This window comes from Eptesicus fuscus, chromosome 17, assembly GCF_027574615.1.
Source record: "Eptesicus fuscus isolate TK198812 chromosome 17, DD_ASM_mEF_20220401, whole genome shotgun sequence".
Classification (NCBI taxonomy): domain Eukaryota; kingdom Metazoa; phylum Chordata; class Mammalia; order Chiroptera; family Vespertilionidae; genus Eptesicus; species Eptesicus fuscus.
Window position 1 is genome coordinate 47,118,463 of NC_072489.1, and position 20,550 is coordinate 47,139,012.

A 20,550-nucleotide genomic window follows, 5' to 3' on the forward strand; every position below is an offset into this window, starting at 1 on the left:
TCTCCCCAGCATGCTGGCCCCAATTGGCCCCAAACAGGAATGGGTGAGATGGGTACGAACACGCCCTGGAGCCCTCCTGTGGTCCCTCCCTGGTTGGCCAACCTCCTGCGTCTCTCCCTGGCCCCAATAGTGTGCCAGTGGGGTCCCTCGGCCTGGCCTGCACCCTCTCACAATCCAGGACCTCTCAGGGGATTTCAGAGAGCCAGTTTTGGCCCTATCCTGCAGGCCAGACCAAGGGACCCCACTGGTGCACAAATTCGTAAAGTATAATACAGGTAGGGAATGTTGTCAACAGTATTGTAATAACTATGTATGGTGCCAGAAGAGTACTTGAAATATCAGGGGGATCCCTTTGAAAATATATGATTGTCTAACCACTATGCTGTACACCTGAAATTAATCTATAATAATGAAAGTGTAATATGCTAATTAGACCTGACAGTTGAACAACCTTCTGGATGTCATTCTGGACATCCTTCACAAAGCTGGGGCAGTGGGGGCCAAGGCAGAGGCGGTTAGGGGCGATCAGGCAGGCAGGCAGAGTGGTTAGGAGCCCGATTGCTGAGGGACCCCTCCCTTCCCCCACACCCTCCCCGTGCATGTATTTCGTGCATCAGGCCTCTAGTACAAAATAATAATGAATATAAACTGTAACTGAAAAATAAAATTAAAACTTTTTTTTTTCAGATATGGACAGGATAACCCTGAAATTCATGTAGAAATAAAGGATTCCAAAATATTTTTTAATATTATAAAGAAAAATAAAGTTGGAGGACTCATACTTTCCAATTTTAAAACTTACTACAAAACTACAGTAATCAACAGAGCATGGTACTAGCCTATGGATAGATTAGGAGACTGTGGGTTTTGAGGAACTGAGAAAAAGTGTGGAATGGAATCAAATTAGGAGATACGGGGAGAAAATCCATCCAGGGCTAGAAACAGGAAATTTTAGATTTCTAATTGTGACTGAGCTAAACAAGTATATCAAGAATGATTGCTTATATACAAGAGAAAGAAGGACAATTCCAATGATATGCTCTCCTTAAGGCTGGTTGAAGGAAGGAAACATAACCTCTATGGCATTGCATGGATTATTGGTATATTATAGCCAACAAGAACATGTGGAAACCTTAAGGTTCTCTATAAATTTGGAATTAATTTCTCTTTAATAAAGCACCTGTGTTGGTCCTTCTGAAATGAGTCTGTGGTCATTGTAGCTACAGAACTGCCTTGGGTTTTGTAGAAGAGCTCTGAGTTTTGATCATTTAGATCAGCAGTTTCTTAAGTGGAAAATAACAAGTTTACTTTTTCTCCATTTTTTTATGAGTCTGTTTTCTTGCATGGGGAAAATGCAGCAGTAACAAATTGTGCATTAACGGGTCTTTTCAACAAAATGTCTCTGATGTGCTGGGTGCAGTCTATGAAATTAAAAGAGGACCTAGGGAATTTGGGCTGTTGGGGTTCTTACATCTCCTCTGCCTCTCCTACCAAACACATTCATTTTCAAATGTCAATGTTAATACTTTCCCACCTGCACTTGCTAAAATGGTGCAGGAGGATTATAACCTTATCAATAAAGTCAGAATGAAAAAAATGCACTGCAAGATTTAATTTTCAGATCTCATGAATTTCTATTGATTTGGGAGTACACAGCCAGGAGTAGTGAGAAAGTAATCTGCAATTTGTATCAAGGATGCCTATTTCAAATGCCTTTGTGTTCCAGAGCTGTTACATTGCAGAAAAAATAGGTGACCCCGCTGAAGGGAAAACTCGTGAGAATCTTCCTAGATATTTTCTTTTCCTGACATCAGTTTTAAATGTGAGAATAAGAGGCAGTAATAACCTAGCAGAGCTGCGAATGTATATACTTTTTAGAAGTTGTAAGTGAAGCTATGAAGAGAGAATAAAAAGAGAGATCATATTCAAAATAACCTTACAAGAAAATTTACGTAAGGGAGAAATGTTTTCTTGTAACTATATCTTAGAATTTACTAATTACTACAAGTATATTAAAAAGATAAAGGATCCCCATGGACAGGGTGGTAAATGTGAGGTTCAGCTTTGACTGAGAACTTCTGTTCTACTCAAAGTCCAACTCAACTCTGTAGGCTAACTATGTGCAGGGTGGAACATGGGGAGGGAAGAAGTTTTAACTTTGAACGATGTTAGAGTTGTTATGTCATTATCACTGAACATCATTAATCACTGAACAGGGATGAAGTTCTTTTCATTGTCTCAGAATGACTGGGAACGCTGAGGAGCCTGCCTGAAATTAATCGAGGTACTGGGGAAAAGGACCTATAAGGCTAGTTTTGCTGGAAAAGATGAGAAAGAATAATGTTGCTTTCATGACTACACCCTACTAAGTTTCTCCTCCCAAAACCTGGATGTGTTCAATTATCGTATCAAAAGGATATAGAATAAAGAATGAGCCCAGAGAGAAAGCATAGTGCATATGTGATGGCACTAAGTATTCCACTACAGAGTAGGTGTCAGAATTTAGGCTATTTGTGGCAATGATGTTATAGATTATTTCCTTAAATTACTTGTTTACGTATTTTTAGCTCACCTGAGGATATTTTTTCCTTTTTTTTTTTAAGAGAGAGTTTATGAGGGGGTGGAGAAGAGAGGGAGAGAAAGAGAGAAAGAGAGAGATGAAGAGAGACTAATTGATTGGTTGTCTCCTACATGCACCTGACTGGGGCTGTGGATTGAGCCTGCACCAAAGTAAATGCCCTTGACCGAGATTCAAACCCAGAACCCTTTGTTCCACGGGCTGATACTTTAACCACTGAGAAAAACCAACCAGGGCTATAGTTTATTTCATCAGACACATAACCATTCAAATATTGATCATCTATTATATGCATGGCACTGTTTTGACTTCTGGGGATATGACCATACATAAGTCTTAAAAAAAAGGACTGTTTTAATAAAGCTTAAACTCTAGAAGGTGAAGATGGAGAAAAAATAGAAATTTTAAATAGTGGCAAATATTACAAATAATTAACCTGGAAAACATGATTAAGAGTGCTGGTGTGTGTGTGTGGGGGGGGGGGCAGAGAGGAGGCTGAATATAGTTAATCATGAAAAATCCTTCTGAGGAGGTGATATATGAGCTGAAATTTGAGTATTGAAAAGGAGTCTGACATGAAAATTCTGGAGGAAAGATGCTGTTGGTATAAAGAATGTCAGATGTAAAGACCCTGAGACAGAGAAAAGCAGGTATGTTCCAGGAGTGAGGAGAAACCAAGGTGGCTGGAGCAGAGGCAGTTGGAGGGACAGTAAAATAAAGTTAGGAAAACAAAAATACGCACACACAAAAAAAACACACATAATAATGCTGTGCTAAGTGCGTTTGGTTTGACAGATTAGGGGACACTGTGCAGACCAGTTATAGAGATTCTCAGACGTGACTACTTCAGTTCACAAGATGGCCCCATACATGGGGCAGCCTTTTGAATGATAATAAAGCATGAAGTATGACCCAGGAAATCTATGTATCAGCAAAACAACTGCTTGCTGCACTAGGCACCATGTGACTCTTAACATGTTCCAATTTTTATGTTATAATTACCATTGAACACAATTCAGAGCATGTCACCATGCATCAATGTGTCATGGGCCTATTGAGGCATGAACTCCAACTAGGAAGAAAACCATCTGTCTTAGATGTACTTTCCCTCCTATCAAACAAGTTACTTCCTGCCCTTGGTAGTGAGGAGATGAGTTCACAAGACTAGCTACTGGATAGAGTTGTTTACTGCCTGGGCAATGATGGCTGATGAATTCCTGAAGAATGCAAAGCAGCCTTTCTGTCTAAGCAACATAGCTGCTTCATTTAAAAGCACTGTTCCCTGCCCTGGCCAGTGTGGCTCAGTTGATTGGGCATTGTCCAGTCACCAAGAGGTTGCCAGTTCAATTCAGGTCACATGCCCAAGTAGCAGGTTCAATTCCTGGTAGGAGGCATGCAGGAGACAGCCAATTGATGCTGTACTCTCACATTGATATTTCTCTCTCCCTCTCCTTTCCTCTCTAAAAGTCAATAAAAATATTTAAAATAAAAAAATATATAGCATTACCTCCCTATCAGAGCCCTTTGCTGGGGCTACATTGCATTAGAATTATCATAGCAGGATGCACTATTAGTATTTTCCATAACTCCAGATTCTAGGCATCTTAATTAAAAAGTAATTTTTAAAGCTCTCTATAACAAATATTCTAAATCTGTTTTTCATATGTATAATTTTTATAAATCTATATTCTTTTATAAATTTTCTTCCTGATATTATTGTATAAAGTATATGTACCAATATATAAAATAAATTAGATGCTTTTTTTTCCCTTTGCCCTTGCAGAACTACAAAATTCTCTTACCAGCTCATTATGGGAGAGAATAAAAATCCACCTTGCCTGGTCTTGCCTCAGGCAGGTGTATATGATCTTTCTTACTCTCCAAATCCCTACAGAAGAGTGAAATGGTAAACCACAACATACAGGATTAACTGTGATTGGCAATGCACCTTCTAAGAGAAAAAAAATTAACACTTAAAATAAACTACTACCAAGAAGTAAGCAAGATTCTCCCAAAGCCCAGGCTGGTGACTCACAGGGCTAGTGCTCAGAAAAGTCCTTGGCCTTATTCTATTGCTGTACTTCACACAGTATTAGCCTGTAGAGATCTAGCGATCTCTTATGTAAGTTCTGAGGCTCCTTGAAATTGTTTTAACTTAATCACCCTTCCTCACTGAAGTCCCAGAAAATTGCACAGGGCAGTCAGCCAGAAAATAGCTCCTGGAATGCTGACCTCCTTACAGAAGACCACCTCCCCAGACTTCTCAAATTCTACACCTATTGGTCTAGAATAGCTCCAGGGATGTACAGAACCTAAACCATGAATCCCTCTACTAGGGACAGGCAAGGTATCATTTCAAGTTCACTGTATTTGAAGTCTGTGTAGATGAATTCACTTTTTAAAAAATCTTTGATTCTTTGATTTCTTCCTGGCATTCACTAAAATCCCACAATGCTGGAGACTGAGGGCATTTGCATACCCAGGTGGTAGTCAGGGAGTGTTTCCCAGTGGGCAGCAAAGCTTCTTCTATTGTTTTTCAATGAAGTTAACTGAGCCCTCTAGGACCAGGGTCATGTTGGATGCATTCTGAGTCATATTGGTTCTGCCATCGATATCCTCTGTGCCTTATCTTTGGTTTCCTTTCTGTAAAATGAGGCGTGAAAAGCACAGATGCTCATTAAAAGTTAGTCTCTTTCCCCCGTCCTAATTGAGACCTTTCTTCTTGGAGTCTCTAATTGGAATGCTGAGAAGTGCGTGAGTGAAGACCAGTGTTGACAGCCACCCTCACAACCAGAGCATACAGAGCTGCTTTGCACAAAGCCTGCTGCATGGTAGTTACCCAATTGCTACCCATTAAGGAAACACATGAATGAATCCTTTAGCCTGCCTGTACCTTTTAATATATACTTTCTAGAAGAGTAGATAATACACAGAATACTTGTTTCTAAATTAAAATTACACTGAGACATTTTCTTCCCTACCCCTTGGCCCAAATGCACAAAAAACTTGCAATTCCCAGATACTGCCCAATATTGGTATTTTTGTACATATCTGCCTCTGACAATTCTATCCTCTTTGTTTTGATATCTCCTACCCCATCCCTTTCCTACCCAACTAAGTTTTAATAAACTCAGCTCAATAAGAATTTCTTGAATGAGCACAGGTATAATGAGGCACAGATAAGACTTGCATGTTAACTCTGGAAGAATTTACAGCCACATTGTAAACAAAACATGTAATGTGGTGTGATGAATATCAATCTAGAGGCTGTCCAATGGTGGGATAAGGAAGAACATTTCAGCTTGTGAGCCTCAAGGAAAGTTTCTTTAGGAGGAGTAAGTGTTCACCAGGCAGATGGATGTTGGGCAAGGGTATTTTTATTGAATTTATTGGGGTGATCTTGACTAATAAAATTACATAGGATTCAGGTGAAGAATTCTATAGAATCTATATACTGTATTGTGTGTTCACCACCCTAAGTCAAGTTTCCTTCCATCACCATTTATCCCCCCTTTACCTTTTCCTACCTCCTCCCATATCCATTTCCCTCTGATAATCCCCACACTGTTGTCTGACAATGAGGGTGTTTTTTGTTTTTTTGTTTTTTCTGCTTAATCTCTTACCTTTTTCACCAGATTATTGCCAGTTAGGTAACTCGCTCTAAACATCTAAGGATTGCTGTCCTACAGATCCATTACTTACTAGAGACAAAAGGTTCTGGCTCAGACAAGGACTCCTTATATACTTCCAAGACAAGATCAATCCTTGCTGGCAAGGGGTGTGGCAATGCAGAGGAGGGTTAGGCCCTCAAACACTTCCCCCTCTCAGGGAACCAAAATGTGCAAAAGTGCCAAAATCCTCCATGATGTTTCACAGCAGGGATGGGGAGAGAAAAAGGAGCAAAAGAGAGAGAAATAATTTCAAAAGCTTCCTTCCAAAAGTAGACTTACTAGTAAACCCACCACTCAGATATTCTATGTGAAGCACAGTCATTTTTTTTCACATTTTCTTATAGGCAGGGATGAAGGGAAGGGTGGTAGATATTTCAGTCTTTATGAAATGAAGAGTATTGGCTGGGTGCCTACGTTGAGGATAGACACGCACTGTCAGTCTCTGATCTCAGAAAGGGTATGATAATTTGGAGATTGTGCATATACATATTTCAGACATTTTTAACCTTTAGTATGTTGAAGGAAAAAAATACCTCATGATCAAGATGTTTTATATTTATTTTCATTAAATTGGAAGGTAGTGGGGGGAAAATCAGTCTTTTTAGACACCAGAGTCACTATATAGATGCTAATTCCAAATTTTGGTATGCAAACTGGCTTTGAGATATATTGATAGAGAATAATATGAAGTCCCTAAGATCATGATTCTAGTATTGGCTCAGTCCCAAAATACTATGTGACCTTGAGCCAAGCCACTTCTCCCTCGGCCTAAGTTGACACCTAGGGAGACATAGATTACATTTTTACCTTCTCTGAATTCTAAAAGTGGATTCATGGCACCAGAAGACAATGCGTGTCGGTCAATATCCAGGGTACCACATTTCATTAAGGTCTTTTCATGCCATTGATTAACTACTTTCCCAAATTAGGACTATTTGTGGGAGGGGGACTATTCCCTCACAGTTTAGATGCAATTTAAGATCCTCTGTGTTCCACAACACACAAGGTGATTACATTTTAAATAATGTTAATGGGTAAAATTCCAGATCTCAGAAAAATTAGACAACTACCATCAGAATTTAGTCCTCATTATTACTTTAAGACAAGCACTGATAAGGGTTCCCCAAGGGAAAGCTGAACTTCAACTTCATTTCTGCATATACATTTCACTACTATTTTGAATAGATGCAAAGTACAAGTGGAAAGAGTATTTTCATCTTCCATTACCCTGTGTGAAACCTGACGCCACTTTAAACAGAAAAACTGCTTTGGCGTTTTGTTTGCTGGCTGGGGATGCTGATTAGCTGTCTGTGGAAGAATTTTGGTTTCAAGTATAAGAAGAAAATGCTTATAGTGACTAATGAGTAATCCCGTATGGGAATGAGAGATCCCTGTTACACTTGATCCAAGGCTGCCCAGCGCCCAGCCTGTGTCCTTTGAAGTCTGAGTTTAAGATTCCATGCTGAAGCTTGTAGTAATTTAGACAAAGCATTGGAAATGATCTCAGCTGCACTAATACAAACGAGTTTAATTGAAACATTTGGTTGTAGGGCAAACGCAAATCAAATATTGTGATATGTTTCAATTATAGCGATTAGTTCTCATGAAAGAAAGGTTTCACATGCAATAATTTCATGCTATGTTCCATTTGCTTCTCTGATCAGTTAGGAAAACCAATTCAACATCACATTTCCTTGCTATCAATAAAAGGTAATTAAATTTTACCATGGTTTAGATGCCATGCGTCATTTTACTGCAGCTAATGTTTACCTGAGCTATGAATTGGGGTAATGGCTCTAATTTTATCCTTAACCTGATTTTCACAAGATAGTTCACTTGAATAAAGAGTAAAAATATTAGAATTAATTTATTTGCTACTAAGTTACTACAAGCCCACAGCATGGGAGAACATATTTGCCAATGTTATCTTCGATAAGGGTTTAATCTCTAAAATTAATAAGGAACTCATACAACTTAACAAAGGGAAGATAAACAATCCAATCAAAAAATGGGCAACAGACCTAAATAGATACTTTTCGAAAGAGGACATACAGAAGGCCAAGAGACATGAAAACATGCTCAAAGTCACTAATCATCCCAGAGATGCAAATCAAAACGACAATGCGGTATCATCTCACACCTGTCAGAATGGCTATAAACAACAAATCAACAAACAAGTGCTGGCAAGGATGCGGAGAAAAAGGAACCCTTGTGCACTGCTGATGGGAATGCAGACTGGTGCAGCCACTGTGGAGAACAGTATGGAGTTACCTCAAAAAGTTAAAAATGGAATTCCCATTTGACCCAGTAACCCCACTTCTAGGAATATATCCCAAGAAACCAGAAACAACAGTCAGAAAGGATATATGCACCCCTATGTTCATAGCAGCACAATTTATAACAGCTAAGATTTGGAAACAGCCTAAGTGCCCCTCAGCATATGAGTGGATTAAAAAAAAACACTGTGATACATCTACACAATGGAATACTATGCTGCTGTAAAAAATAAGGAACTCTTACCTTTGCAACAGCATGGATGGACCATGGAGAGCATTACACTAAGCGAAATAAGCCAGTTAGAGAAAGATAAATATCACATGATCTCACTCATTTGTGGAATATAATGAGCAACATAAACTGATGAACAAAAATAGATTCAGAGACAGAGAAGCATCGAACAGACCGTCAAACCTCAGAGGGAAGGCAAGGGAGTGTGTGTGTGGGGGGGTGGTTGAGATCAACCAAAGGACTTGAATGCATGCATATAAGCATAACCAATGGCCATAGACACTAGGGTGGTGAGGACATGTGTTGGGGGGGGGGAGGTGGGAGTGGCCAGGAGAGGTCAGTGGGGGGGGGGGAAGGAGGCATATGTAATACTTTAATCAATAAAAAATAAAATAAAAAAATAAGAAAGAAAGAAAAACATTGTGAATTGAATGAAGATATCCATAATATAAGCATGTGCGGACAACAAGAAAGTGACAAGTATACTTCCTTTATATTTAGTGTGAGTCTCCCCTTTATATTCTTGGTCCTGAAGTGTTAAAACTTCACCTTATTCTCTACTATTCCAAATCTAAATTTTCTTTGATGCCCACTTCAAGTGCTGGCTTGTCCATAATATCTGAATTTCTGATTACAGAAATTTCCACTTTACCTAAACTTGGAGCAAAAACATCGTTCTCATCCCTTTGGCAATCAAATACACACGACCTTGTGATAGCTCTTCAACTGTTATTTAACCTTAAGTAATGGTGTCTTCTTTCTCCAGTTGTGTTATAAAAGATAGGAGTTTGGGGTTCTCTAAGAGAGAAGTTTCTGTCCAGTAGAATGTTCTGTAATGAGTAGATGTTTTAAATCTGGACTGTCCTACATAGTGACCATTGGACATAGGTTACTTAAGAGCCACTTTAAAAATTATTGGTATAACTGAGCTTTAATTTTATTTACTAGTATTTTAAAATAATTTATATATAAATAGGTTCATGTGCCTAGTAGTTATCATATTAGACAGCCCAGGTCTAAAACATCTGACATTGTCTCCTTTATATAGTAGGTGTTCATTTTTTCTCTTTTGCTCCAAAGATGTGGGAAGATTCACCCAGATGGCACTCCCCCTGCCTCAATGGCCCCCTGTTATCACTTATTAGTAAATTCATTTCCTTACTTGAAAGTTGCTTTGCCACCAAGTCACTGAGCAGTTTAGGAATAAGGAGTCTTATATTGTCACAAAAATTCTATCACATTCAGCTCCAAATTTTTCACATTATAGGGGAGAGGAAATACTTAATTCTAAAATCTCATTGCACTCTGAATCCTAACCTCCCTATTTCAAATGTTGAACTTGCAAAGCCAATTTAATATCTACCTCATTAGAAATGCTTAATAGAAAATAAAAATGTAAAGCAGCTACACACACATACGTGTCTACACTCAAAGTATATTTTTTATGAAGTCATGTCTCGGTTCATTGGGTTAATTGCTATATTAATATTCCCATACAAATTGACTGTTATCAAAACAAGAAGTTCACATATTAGTGAAACTCAAGAATAAAGAGAAAGGGCCCCAAACAAGAGAGGGTGTAAAAGAATTTTGTATTTTATCATTTTATTTTTCCAAAGTAAAAATATATAAGTATACGCAAAGGAAAAATTTAGATGTATATAAATGTATTTGTTAGAAGTAGTTTCATGTAGGAAGCAAAATTTCTAGAGGTTCTTTTCAATATGTTTCTGTATTTCCAGTGTGCTAACATAAAAACTGAATACATTTTGCCTGTGTAATAAAAACAGTCATAAAAATAAAGCAATGATGCACATATATTTTATAGTCTGATTTTGAATATTAGACATTTAGTTATCCGATACTTTGCATTTCACTTATGCTCTGATTTCAAAGGCCATGCCTTAGCCACTTGCCTAAGTGCAGCTCACATCTGAAGTCTCACTGGAATATACTGCCGAAGTGACAATGTCTCCATTTCTTTTTGCTGTCCTACAGTTTTACCATTTTTTTCATCTCTCAGCCTAGTTTCTAGTCTAGCAAGCCTTTGAATCTCAAGTAGTTTCTGATCATTTGTCTTGGGTAGTTTTCCTTCCCTTGTGCATCCTTCCTATTAGACCATTCAGCCCAATATTGTAAACTGTTTGACCTTCTACTGTCCTTCATCTTATTCTCATGACCATTCCCTTCATTCACAGGGAGGATTGAAAGAGGATCACAAGCCAAAGGCAACTTTGCTAATAAATGAGCTGGTCCAGGAAAAATACAAGCAATTAGGAATTCTGAGCACTAGTACCACCTATGCCGTGAACAGATTTACCCAGCAGAAATGTTCTTTGAGAAGTTAACATTTACAAAGAGCATATTATATACCAGGCATATGCATGGTGTCCGTGGTATGCCTGAGAGGTAAAGATCAAGTCTCTGCCCCCTCATTGACATTGGGTAAGCCATTTCACTTACCCCAATTTAGCTCTCTCATCTATTATTTGAAGGACTTGGGAGGCTCTCAAAGAACCTCTTTAGCTCCATATCTTGTGGATTTACAGCTTCTCTTCTCTCCATTAACTCACAGAAGACTATGCCTGTGCTGAAGCTCAAGCAAACAATTTTGGAGAAAAGAGAAAGAGAAGAGGAATGTGAACTGAGAAGTTTGTAGTACCGCTATGTGCCCTACATCTCTAAGAATCAATGCAACAATAGTATTGGCATAACCTCATAATTATTTTTAATACCTTTCCTTAAAATCCTAGGCACTATTGGGTCAAATGGGAGAGAAAAAAAAAGGAGAGGAGAGCATCACATGCTATTTGGCATTTTGCTAGGAAAATGGCCAATGCTATCTAGGAATGTGACTACATACTGAGTATTGCTTTTGTGTAAATGTCCCCATGTCCCAGAGTACCACAGCTTCAGTTCCAACATAGAGACTTAAGACTGCATCTTTTTTTTTACACTCTTAGATACAACCTTCAATTTTAATTGCTCAGGATGGCCATGTGATTAAAAGTATGACTCCCACACAGTCATTAAATGAATTTCTCCTTTCAAAGACATCATTAAGAGACCTAGATTGCCTAGTGTTGTAGTGTTAGAGTTCATGGTCATATACACCTTCCTCAAGGGATTAGGTTAATGGTCTGAGATGTTATGATGTTGAGCAAGGTAGGGAATGAGGGCATAGAACCACACACACACACACACACACACACACACACACACACACAAACAAATAAATAAATAAATAAATAAATAAATAAATAAGAAGAAAACTACTGTGTGGTTAGGTAATCTATTCCTATTAGAAAGAAACTATAGCCCTGGCCAGTTTGACTCAGTGGATTGAGCATCAGCCCATGGACTGAAAAGTCCCAGGTTTGAATCTGGTCAAGGGCATGTACCTTGGTAGAGGTGCATGCTGAAGGCAACAATCGATGTGTCTCTCTCACATCTGTGTTTCTCTCTGTGTGTCTCCTCCCTTCCACTCTAAAAATCAATGGAAAAATATCCTCAGGTGAGGATTAACAACAACAACAAAAGATTATAGTGAGTATACAATCACAAGATTTAAAAGGAAATGCAATGAGAAATACCTTTCCAAGACTCACACATAATAAACTGGTGCTATGTTCATGCAATATGGAAAGTATTAGGAGAACTGCCACCCCTAATAAGTGTGAGGAGTGGAGTTTGTGTGAACATGGGGGACATTAGTTAGAGGTGTATCTTCCAAGGCAGCTGTTTCTCAATGGACATTACTTTGGGGACATTAGAGGATAGAAAGGATTTTCAGGACATTCTACTGGTACTCTGTCCTATGTTGTGTAATTTCCCTTTGATGCCTCAGAAGAATATCTTCAGTGAAGATGTACATGATATTTTCAAACCTTTTGGACTTTTTACCTGGTCATTTGCTTGTATTGCTGTGCTGAGACCAAGCCTTTCTATGGTGAGAGCAAAACCAACCAGTTTTATTTAGATCACCCATCAATGTTGGTGAGGTGGAACGATGAAGTAGAAATTGCAGCCCTGACTTTTAAGTCTAATGTGCAAAACTTCCAAAATATCTTTCCTATTGCCCTCAGAACAGTAATGACATCTGATCTCAAATTGTATGCAGCCAATTCCGAAGACTGATTTTATTATTACCATCTGTTCCTGGGGTACATTGCAGATTTCTCAGGTGCCCCAAATCCAATGATCTCATATCATTCCTGACCGGTTTATATCTTTATCTCCACCCTAGTTCACAGAGGGTCAAAGTATCTATTGTCATCATTATTATTAATTTTAATAGCATGAAATTAAATAATGTGAAAGGATACTAATTAAGAAAATTTAATTTCACAGAAAGACAAATCTCACTGCACTTTTATTCCGGTAAAATAGTTTAGGCATTTAATATTATTCAACCTGTTCAGATGATCCCAAACACACTTCGCCACTTTGCCATTTCTGACTTCCTTCTCTATTAAGTGCATCATTATTTTTGGCAGCCCGTTAGTGGGCTCAATGAAAATTGATTTTTTAATTATTTTTGGAATTGACTTGCTGTACTGTCCTTTTCAAGAAATGTTTGTTTTTTTCATGTCATCAGAAATCTGGAAAATTCTGACAGACTCTCCATTAAAATTGTTTTTCTCAGAAATATATATGAAGTGCAAAGTCACTTTTAGAGTTTTATAGACCTGAGTTCAAATTCTGATGCTAATTTTTAAATATTAGTGTATTAAAATAAACAAATAAATAATAAATTAATTAACAATCTTTCTATCTGAGTACAAGTAAATAAAGAATCATAACCAATGGACACAGACACTAGGGGGTAAGGGCATGTGCTGGGAGGTGGGATTGGCTGGGGAGAGGTCAATGGGGAAAAAGGAGACACATGTAATACTTTAAACAATAAAGAATTTAAAAATAAATAAATAAATATCAGTCTATTATTTTATGCAACATACCTGAATTCTTACCTATATATATAAAAGCCTGAGTGATTGTTATGACTGGTCAACCGAATGACCAGTCGCCTGGTTGCCATGATGCTCACTAACCACCAGGGGGCAGATGCTCAATGCAGGAGCTGCCCTGTGGTGGTCAGTGTGCTCCCACAGCCAACCTCCTGTGGCTGGCCAACCTCTCGTGGTCCCTCCCCCCAGCCAGCAGCCCTGATTGGCCCTGATCAGGACTGGGCAAGATGGCCCCAATTGGCCCCAATTGCCGGACAGGTGAAGGACCCCAGCCGTGCACAAATTTGTGCACCGGGCCTCTAGTATTTAAAATAATATGCTACTTCTGAGTGACATATCATCCTACCTAATAAAAGAGTAATATGCAAATTGACCCTAACTCTGCTACACCCACAAGCCACACCCGCAAGCCACGCCCACAAGCCAATCAGAAGCAAATATGCAAATAAACCCAACCAAGATGGCTACAGCCACAGAGAGCAGGAGGCTTGGGTTTCCCTGGTAATAAAGGAAGCCAAGCTTTCTGCCTGCCCTTGGCAGCCTAAGCCTCCACTTAAGGCTACAAAGTTTCAATTATAAAAGGTAAACAAATCCAAATAGAAATGGCGGCAGCTACGGAGCTGGAAAGAGCAGGAGGCAAGGGTTGCCCCCGGCAATGGAGGAAGCAAAGCTTCTACAGCCCTGGCTGGCCTAGGCCTCTACTCCAGGCTACAAAGTTTCAATTGTAGAAGATACATAAATCCCAGATACCAGGGCCTCTGCCTGGGTCACCAGGGGGCGTGGCCAGCCTGCAAACCACCACAGACCCTTCACCCAGGCCACCCCACACCCTAAGGAAACCCCCACCCTGATCCGGGATATCCTTCAGGGCAAACCAGCTGGCCCCCACCCATGCACCAGGCCTCTATCCTATCTAATAAAAGAGTAATATGCAGATTGACCATCACTCCAACACACAAGATAACTGCCCCATGTGGTCAAAGATCCTGCCCCCATGTGGACACAAGATGGCCGGCACAAGATGGCCAGCAGGGGAGGGCAGTTGGGAGGCAACAGGCCTGCAAGGGAGGGCAGTTGGGGGCAATCAAGCCTGCATGGAAGGGCAGTTAGGGGTGACCAGGCCAGCAGAGGAGGGAAGTTGGGGGTGACCGGGCCTGCAGGGAAGGGCAGTTGGGTGGGACCCAGGCCTGCAGGGGAGAGCAGTTCGGGGGGACCAGGCCTAAAGGGGAGGGCAGTCAGGGGCAAACACTCTGGCAGGGGAGCAGTTAGGCATCAATCAGGCTGGCAGGGGAGTGGTTAGGGGGTGATCAGGCTGGCAGGCAGAAGTGGTTAGGGGCAATCAGGAAGGCAGGCAGGTGAGCAGTTGGGAGCCAGCAGTCTTGGTTTGTGAGAGGGATGTCCGACTGCCCATTTAGGCCCAATCCCAGGCCTAAAAGGGCAGTTGGACATCCCTCAAGGGGTCCCAGATTGGAGAGGGTGCAGGCTGGCCTGAGGGACACTCCCCACTCCCCATGCATGAATTTCATGCACCGGGCCTCTAGTTTTAAATATAAAAATCCAAGTATGTTGCATAAATTCTCTGAGTCCTACTTTCCTTACCTTATCTAAAACATCATATTTATGCTTCTAAGATCAAAGTTTTTTAAATTCCAAGTACTTCTTTCTGTTTACAGAAAATAAAATGTTGTTTTTCTCTTTATCTCATTTTTTGACAGCATGCTTCTAATAAAATTACCTCCCTTATAATTTGGGTAATATTTTTCTTTCAGTTAAGAAGAATTAGAGGGAATTATTCCCTCTTGATAAAAATTATTCTCCTCACAAAAAGAACTTCACACAGACGTTTAATGATCTGGGCTTTACATTAGCCAATATCCTCTATTCTGAATCAGTAGCTGAGCTACTATTTTTATTTAGTTAAATTTGAAGTTGCCTACAGTTTTGTGGGACCACTTTCCATGACAATATATATATATTAGAGGCCCGATGCACGAAATTCGTGCATGGGGGGTGTCCCTCAGCCCAACCTGCACCCTCTCCGAACTGGGACCCCTCAAGGGTTGTCTGACTGCCCATTTAGGCCCGATCCTACCTCTCACAATCCAGGACTGCTGGCTCCCAACTGCTCACCTGCCTACCTTCCTGATTGCCCCTAAATGCTTCTGCCTGCCAGTCTGATCACCCCCTAACCACTCCCCTGCCAGCCTGATTGATGCCTAACTGCTCCCCTGCCAGCCTGTTTGCCCCTAATTGCCCTCCCCTGAAGGCCTGGGTCCCCCTAATTGCCCTCCCCTGAAGGCCTGGGTCCCCCCAACTGCCCTTCCCTGCAGGCTGGTCACCCCCAACTTCCCTCCTCTGCCGGCCTGGTCACCGCTAACTGCCCTTCCCTGCAGGCTTGATTGCCCCCAACTGCCCTCCCTTACAGTCCTGGTCCCTCCCAACTGCCTTCCTCTGCTGGCCTGATCGCCCACAACTGCCCTCCCTTGCAGGCCTGGCCCCTCCCAACTGCCCTTCCCTGCTGGCCTGATCACCCACAACTGCCCTCCCTTGCAGGCCTGGTCCCTCCCAAATGTGTTCCCCTGCTGGCCATCTTGTGGTGACCATCTTGTGTCCACATGGGGGCAGTCATTTTGTGTCTACATGGGGGCAGTCATCTTGTGTGTTGGAGTGATGGTCAATTTGCATAGTATTCTTTTATTAGATAGGATTAGATAGGATAGAGGCCTGGTGCATGGGTGGGGGCCAGCTGGTTTGCCCTGAAGGGTATCCCAGATCAGGGTGAAAAAGCTTGGGGGAAAAAACCCTCAACCAATTAACTAAAAATCACAAAAAGAACAAGGCTTATGTGATGCCCTGAATGTATTTTTAATGTAATGGGAGAGCCCAGAGGCTACATCTTCACAAGACAAACATTTGTACTTTCTTGAGACATGTACGTTTATCACCACATTACTAATCTGCAAGTACACATTCTTTTCCTGCTATTTATCTTCTAGCAGGATTATTTCACCCATCTGCTTGATGTGGATGCTAGGAAGAACTCTACTTTCCTCCAGATTATGATATAATCATCCACCAGGTCCTAGGAAAAAACTACAATGTGCCTTTCCCCCCAGCTACACAGATCTTGGTTAAATTTTATTTTCTGTAATTTGTAAACTGAACACCATTGTTGTCTTTTTCTTATTCAGACCTAAAATTCTATTTTTAATGTTTGATTGTTTGTTTTCTAAAACTTTCTCCTTTAATCCCTCCAGAAACAAGGGGAATGACTGCTATACTTGAGACTATATAGATTCAAAGTGTTTTGGACATACATACGATATTTTATTGCTGGGGTTATGATGAAAAGACAGTAGAGGAAGCATTTAGAGACTTCTAAAGAAAGTACTTACAAGTTGTTTCTAGACAAGCCATGTTTGAGGATATGATTGACTTGATTATGCCCTGGAATGGTGGGAGACACCCCCAATGCCTATCCTGTAGATGAGCTACCTCATTTGACATCTTTACTCAAAAAGAGTAGAATGTGGGTTAAATGGTTATAACAATGTGTATCTGTTTTGGGTCTGGCTTTGCTAAGAGCAGAGATGTGTAGCCTTGTGAATTAAGTGAACCTTGAAATAATTCTTCTTGGGCAACTAGTATAAAGAGTTGGAAGGGGCCCCTTGCAAAGTTTGATTAGTGTCTGTATGTGTTTAGTAAAATACAAAGTTACATAGCACCCCCTGGGAAGATTAGGTGCTGAATCTAAATGAATCACCACTGATAAGAAAGAAGAACCAAAGGTAATTTTTAGACCTTTAAAGAGTGATTTATAGTCACTGTAAATATTTTGCTTTGGAATTTAAGGACTCCTTACTTGCTTCATTGATATACTTGGGCTTGTCAGGATAAAAAATGTTGGTGGACAGCTGATTTTTTGGGGGTCACCTACATTTGGCTCATATCTTTCTACTATTTCAACCATTACCAAGTAACTAATGACTTTACCCCAAGAACAGTTTTTAAACTTGTATTATTTTATTGTTTTTTTGTTGTTTTTTTTTTTTTTTTTTTTGTAAAATAAATATAGCAATGCCTTCTCAAAATATTTATTATGGAACATGTGATAACAATTGTAACATTGTCCATCTAGACAGTTATCTAATTCATTCCAGCAACTCAATAATTTATTCCCTAGTATTGAATTTAAACTGCTCTTAGAGCCTAAAACTATTTTAATTGTTTTTAAGAATAACTATTTTTATTAGAGACAGTAATGAATGATGATATGGGGGAAAACCTTATGTAAGAAAAACTGATGATCACAATTTTTATTATTTCTGGTGTTGACTTTTCTTAAAATGCCAGGAGAAAAAACAAAAAAAAAAATGCTTTATTGAAGTTGTACAACAAAGACAATACATTTTGAAAAGATTTCATTTGTGGTAACTTTTGGAGAAAGAGAATTCATTTGGGGAAGGACCAGAATGGCAATTGAAATCAGAAGAAAGAAGCAACAGAGAAATTGACAGTGAACAATGTATTTTTCATAAAAATTAGAGGAGAAAAAAATTAACAGAATAACCATAAATGGCATAGCTAATAAATAGCCTTTTATCAAACTTTAAAAGATGACCTGTGAGCTAAATAATAACAAACACTTTATCTAAATTTCTGGGAGCTTTTCCAAGCTAATCTAAAATTCTAAATTTGTGGAATTTTACTCATTACACTTTTATTTTTTACACAAAGTGTTAGTAATGAAAATAATATATTTTGTTATTTTTAATCTAAAAATGAATCATTTATAATTAATTCTCCAAAATTATGTCCCATTGCTTCACAAACAAATAAGTTACTAACATTTATTATTTTGAGAGCCTACATATGCCCTTGCACTGACTGTTCTCTTATAGAAAAAAAATAAATACTTAGCCCTGGCTAGTTTGGCTCAGTGGATTGAGCGTCGGCCTATGGACCAGACTGAAGGGTCCCCGGTTTGATTCTGGTCAAGGGCACATTCCCCAGTTTCAGGCTCCTCCCTGGCCCAGGCCCATGTGTGTGCAGGAGGCTACCAATCAATGTTACTCTCTGTCACATGGATGTTTCTCTCTGTCTTTCCCTCTCTCTTCTACTCTCTCTAAAAATCAATGGAAAATTTGATTTTAATCTGGATTAGGATTTTAAAAAAAGAAGAAAAAATTCTTAAATTTAGGATATAAAAATAATTTTTGGTTTTTTTTGTTTGTTTTTTTTGTTTTGTTTTGTTTTGTTTTGTTTTTTTATGTACCAGGTGACTTCTAGTATAAAACTGAAACTAGTGTCCAATGCTGTGTTGAGAATTACAGAAGAGATCAAGGGTATTAATTTAAAGGGATCTTGGCCACTTGCCCTGTTTCACAGATAGGTTACTGATGTCCAAAAAGAAAATTATCTTATGGTGTTCAGGACAAAGGTGAGAATAGCAAAGTGATTACTAATCAAGTTCAAAAAAACAAATTTGAGTCATGACAGAACAGAATAAAAGGAAACTGTCAGGATTATTACCACAATCAACCTTTAGAAGTCAGAAGCATATCTATGTAAATACGTATCTGAGTGGGGTGGTAAGCGATCATTGCAGCTTGAGTAGAAACATTAGCTTCTCTGTGTGGCTCTGAGCAGAAATAAAAGAAACACAGATTTTTTTCCACCAATGTAGAAAATGTTTGACTAATATCTGATTGCTATTTCGCCCCCATGGTCTCGCCTATTATTAGGTTTCTTGACAAATCAGATTCTTTCATTTGCAGTGACTATAATCATATGAATTATAGGTTTCATTTCAACTCATCTCACCTGTCCCAGTGGGAAGTATCCTGATGTCATTTTCACTAGAAAAATAACATTTGCCATTATGAAAGAGGAATCAAAGATGCTCAATTTCACAGTGGACCTCTGCCATCCAAGGACATTTGGGAAACTTGTGCCTTGTCTAGAGCTGTGTCCTCATGGGAAAATGCATAGTGAACAACTGATTTCCAGAATGTTCTTTTGGTTAACCTGCACACTGATAGTTATCAAGACCTGTTATAACTTGCCTTGTGTCTGTTATCAGAAACAACACCTCACCTCCCTAAGCTATTCGTCTTCATGAGACCTCAGAATTTCTGAAGAGTATTCAAACTTGAAAAGACTATTGTTTTTGTAAGAAGTTTCATTTCTAATTTATTTTGACATTTCCACTACAAGACTGTATTACAAACATCTATACAGGAAGCTGAAGGAAAGCAATTTTAGCATCTAGCCAGAAAGGTGGACATACCTTTACAAATATGGGCCATACCTATAAATTGTTGTGAGAATGGAAATGAAAAGGAAAATCAGCATTGCCCAGTACAGTGTATGACCAGGTGGTATTCACTAACACCATTTTCACATGAAGAATTTGATTAAGTAATTTGTTTGAGGCCCTATAAATGAGGACCCAACCTAGGCATCCCCTCTTCCAAAAAGTTTTCCAAGATACTTTACACCCCCAAGGTGCAAACTAGGTTTGGCGCTTCTATTGTTACCTGCTCTTTCCTAACAACCACAATAATTAAAATTATAATGGAAAGGAAAAAATTCATCTTTCAGGACTTATTCTCTGAGCTGTAGAATGAGTAGATTTCCTCTATCATCTTTTTGTTCCTCAAAGCATGCTGTAATAGTTAAGTTGTTTACATCAGTTTACAAATGCGGAAGCTGAGGCGTTGAGAAGGTAAGTGTACAGATGATGTGTTGTGGGGATTGTGCATCTGAGACCTGTATAATTTTGTTAACCAGTGTCACCCCAATACATTCAATAAGAATAAAA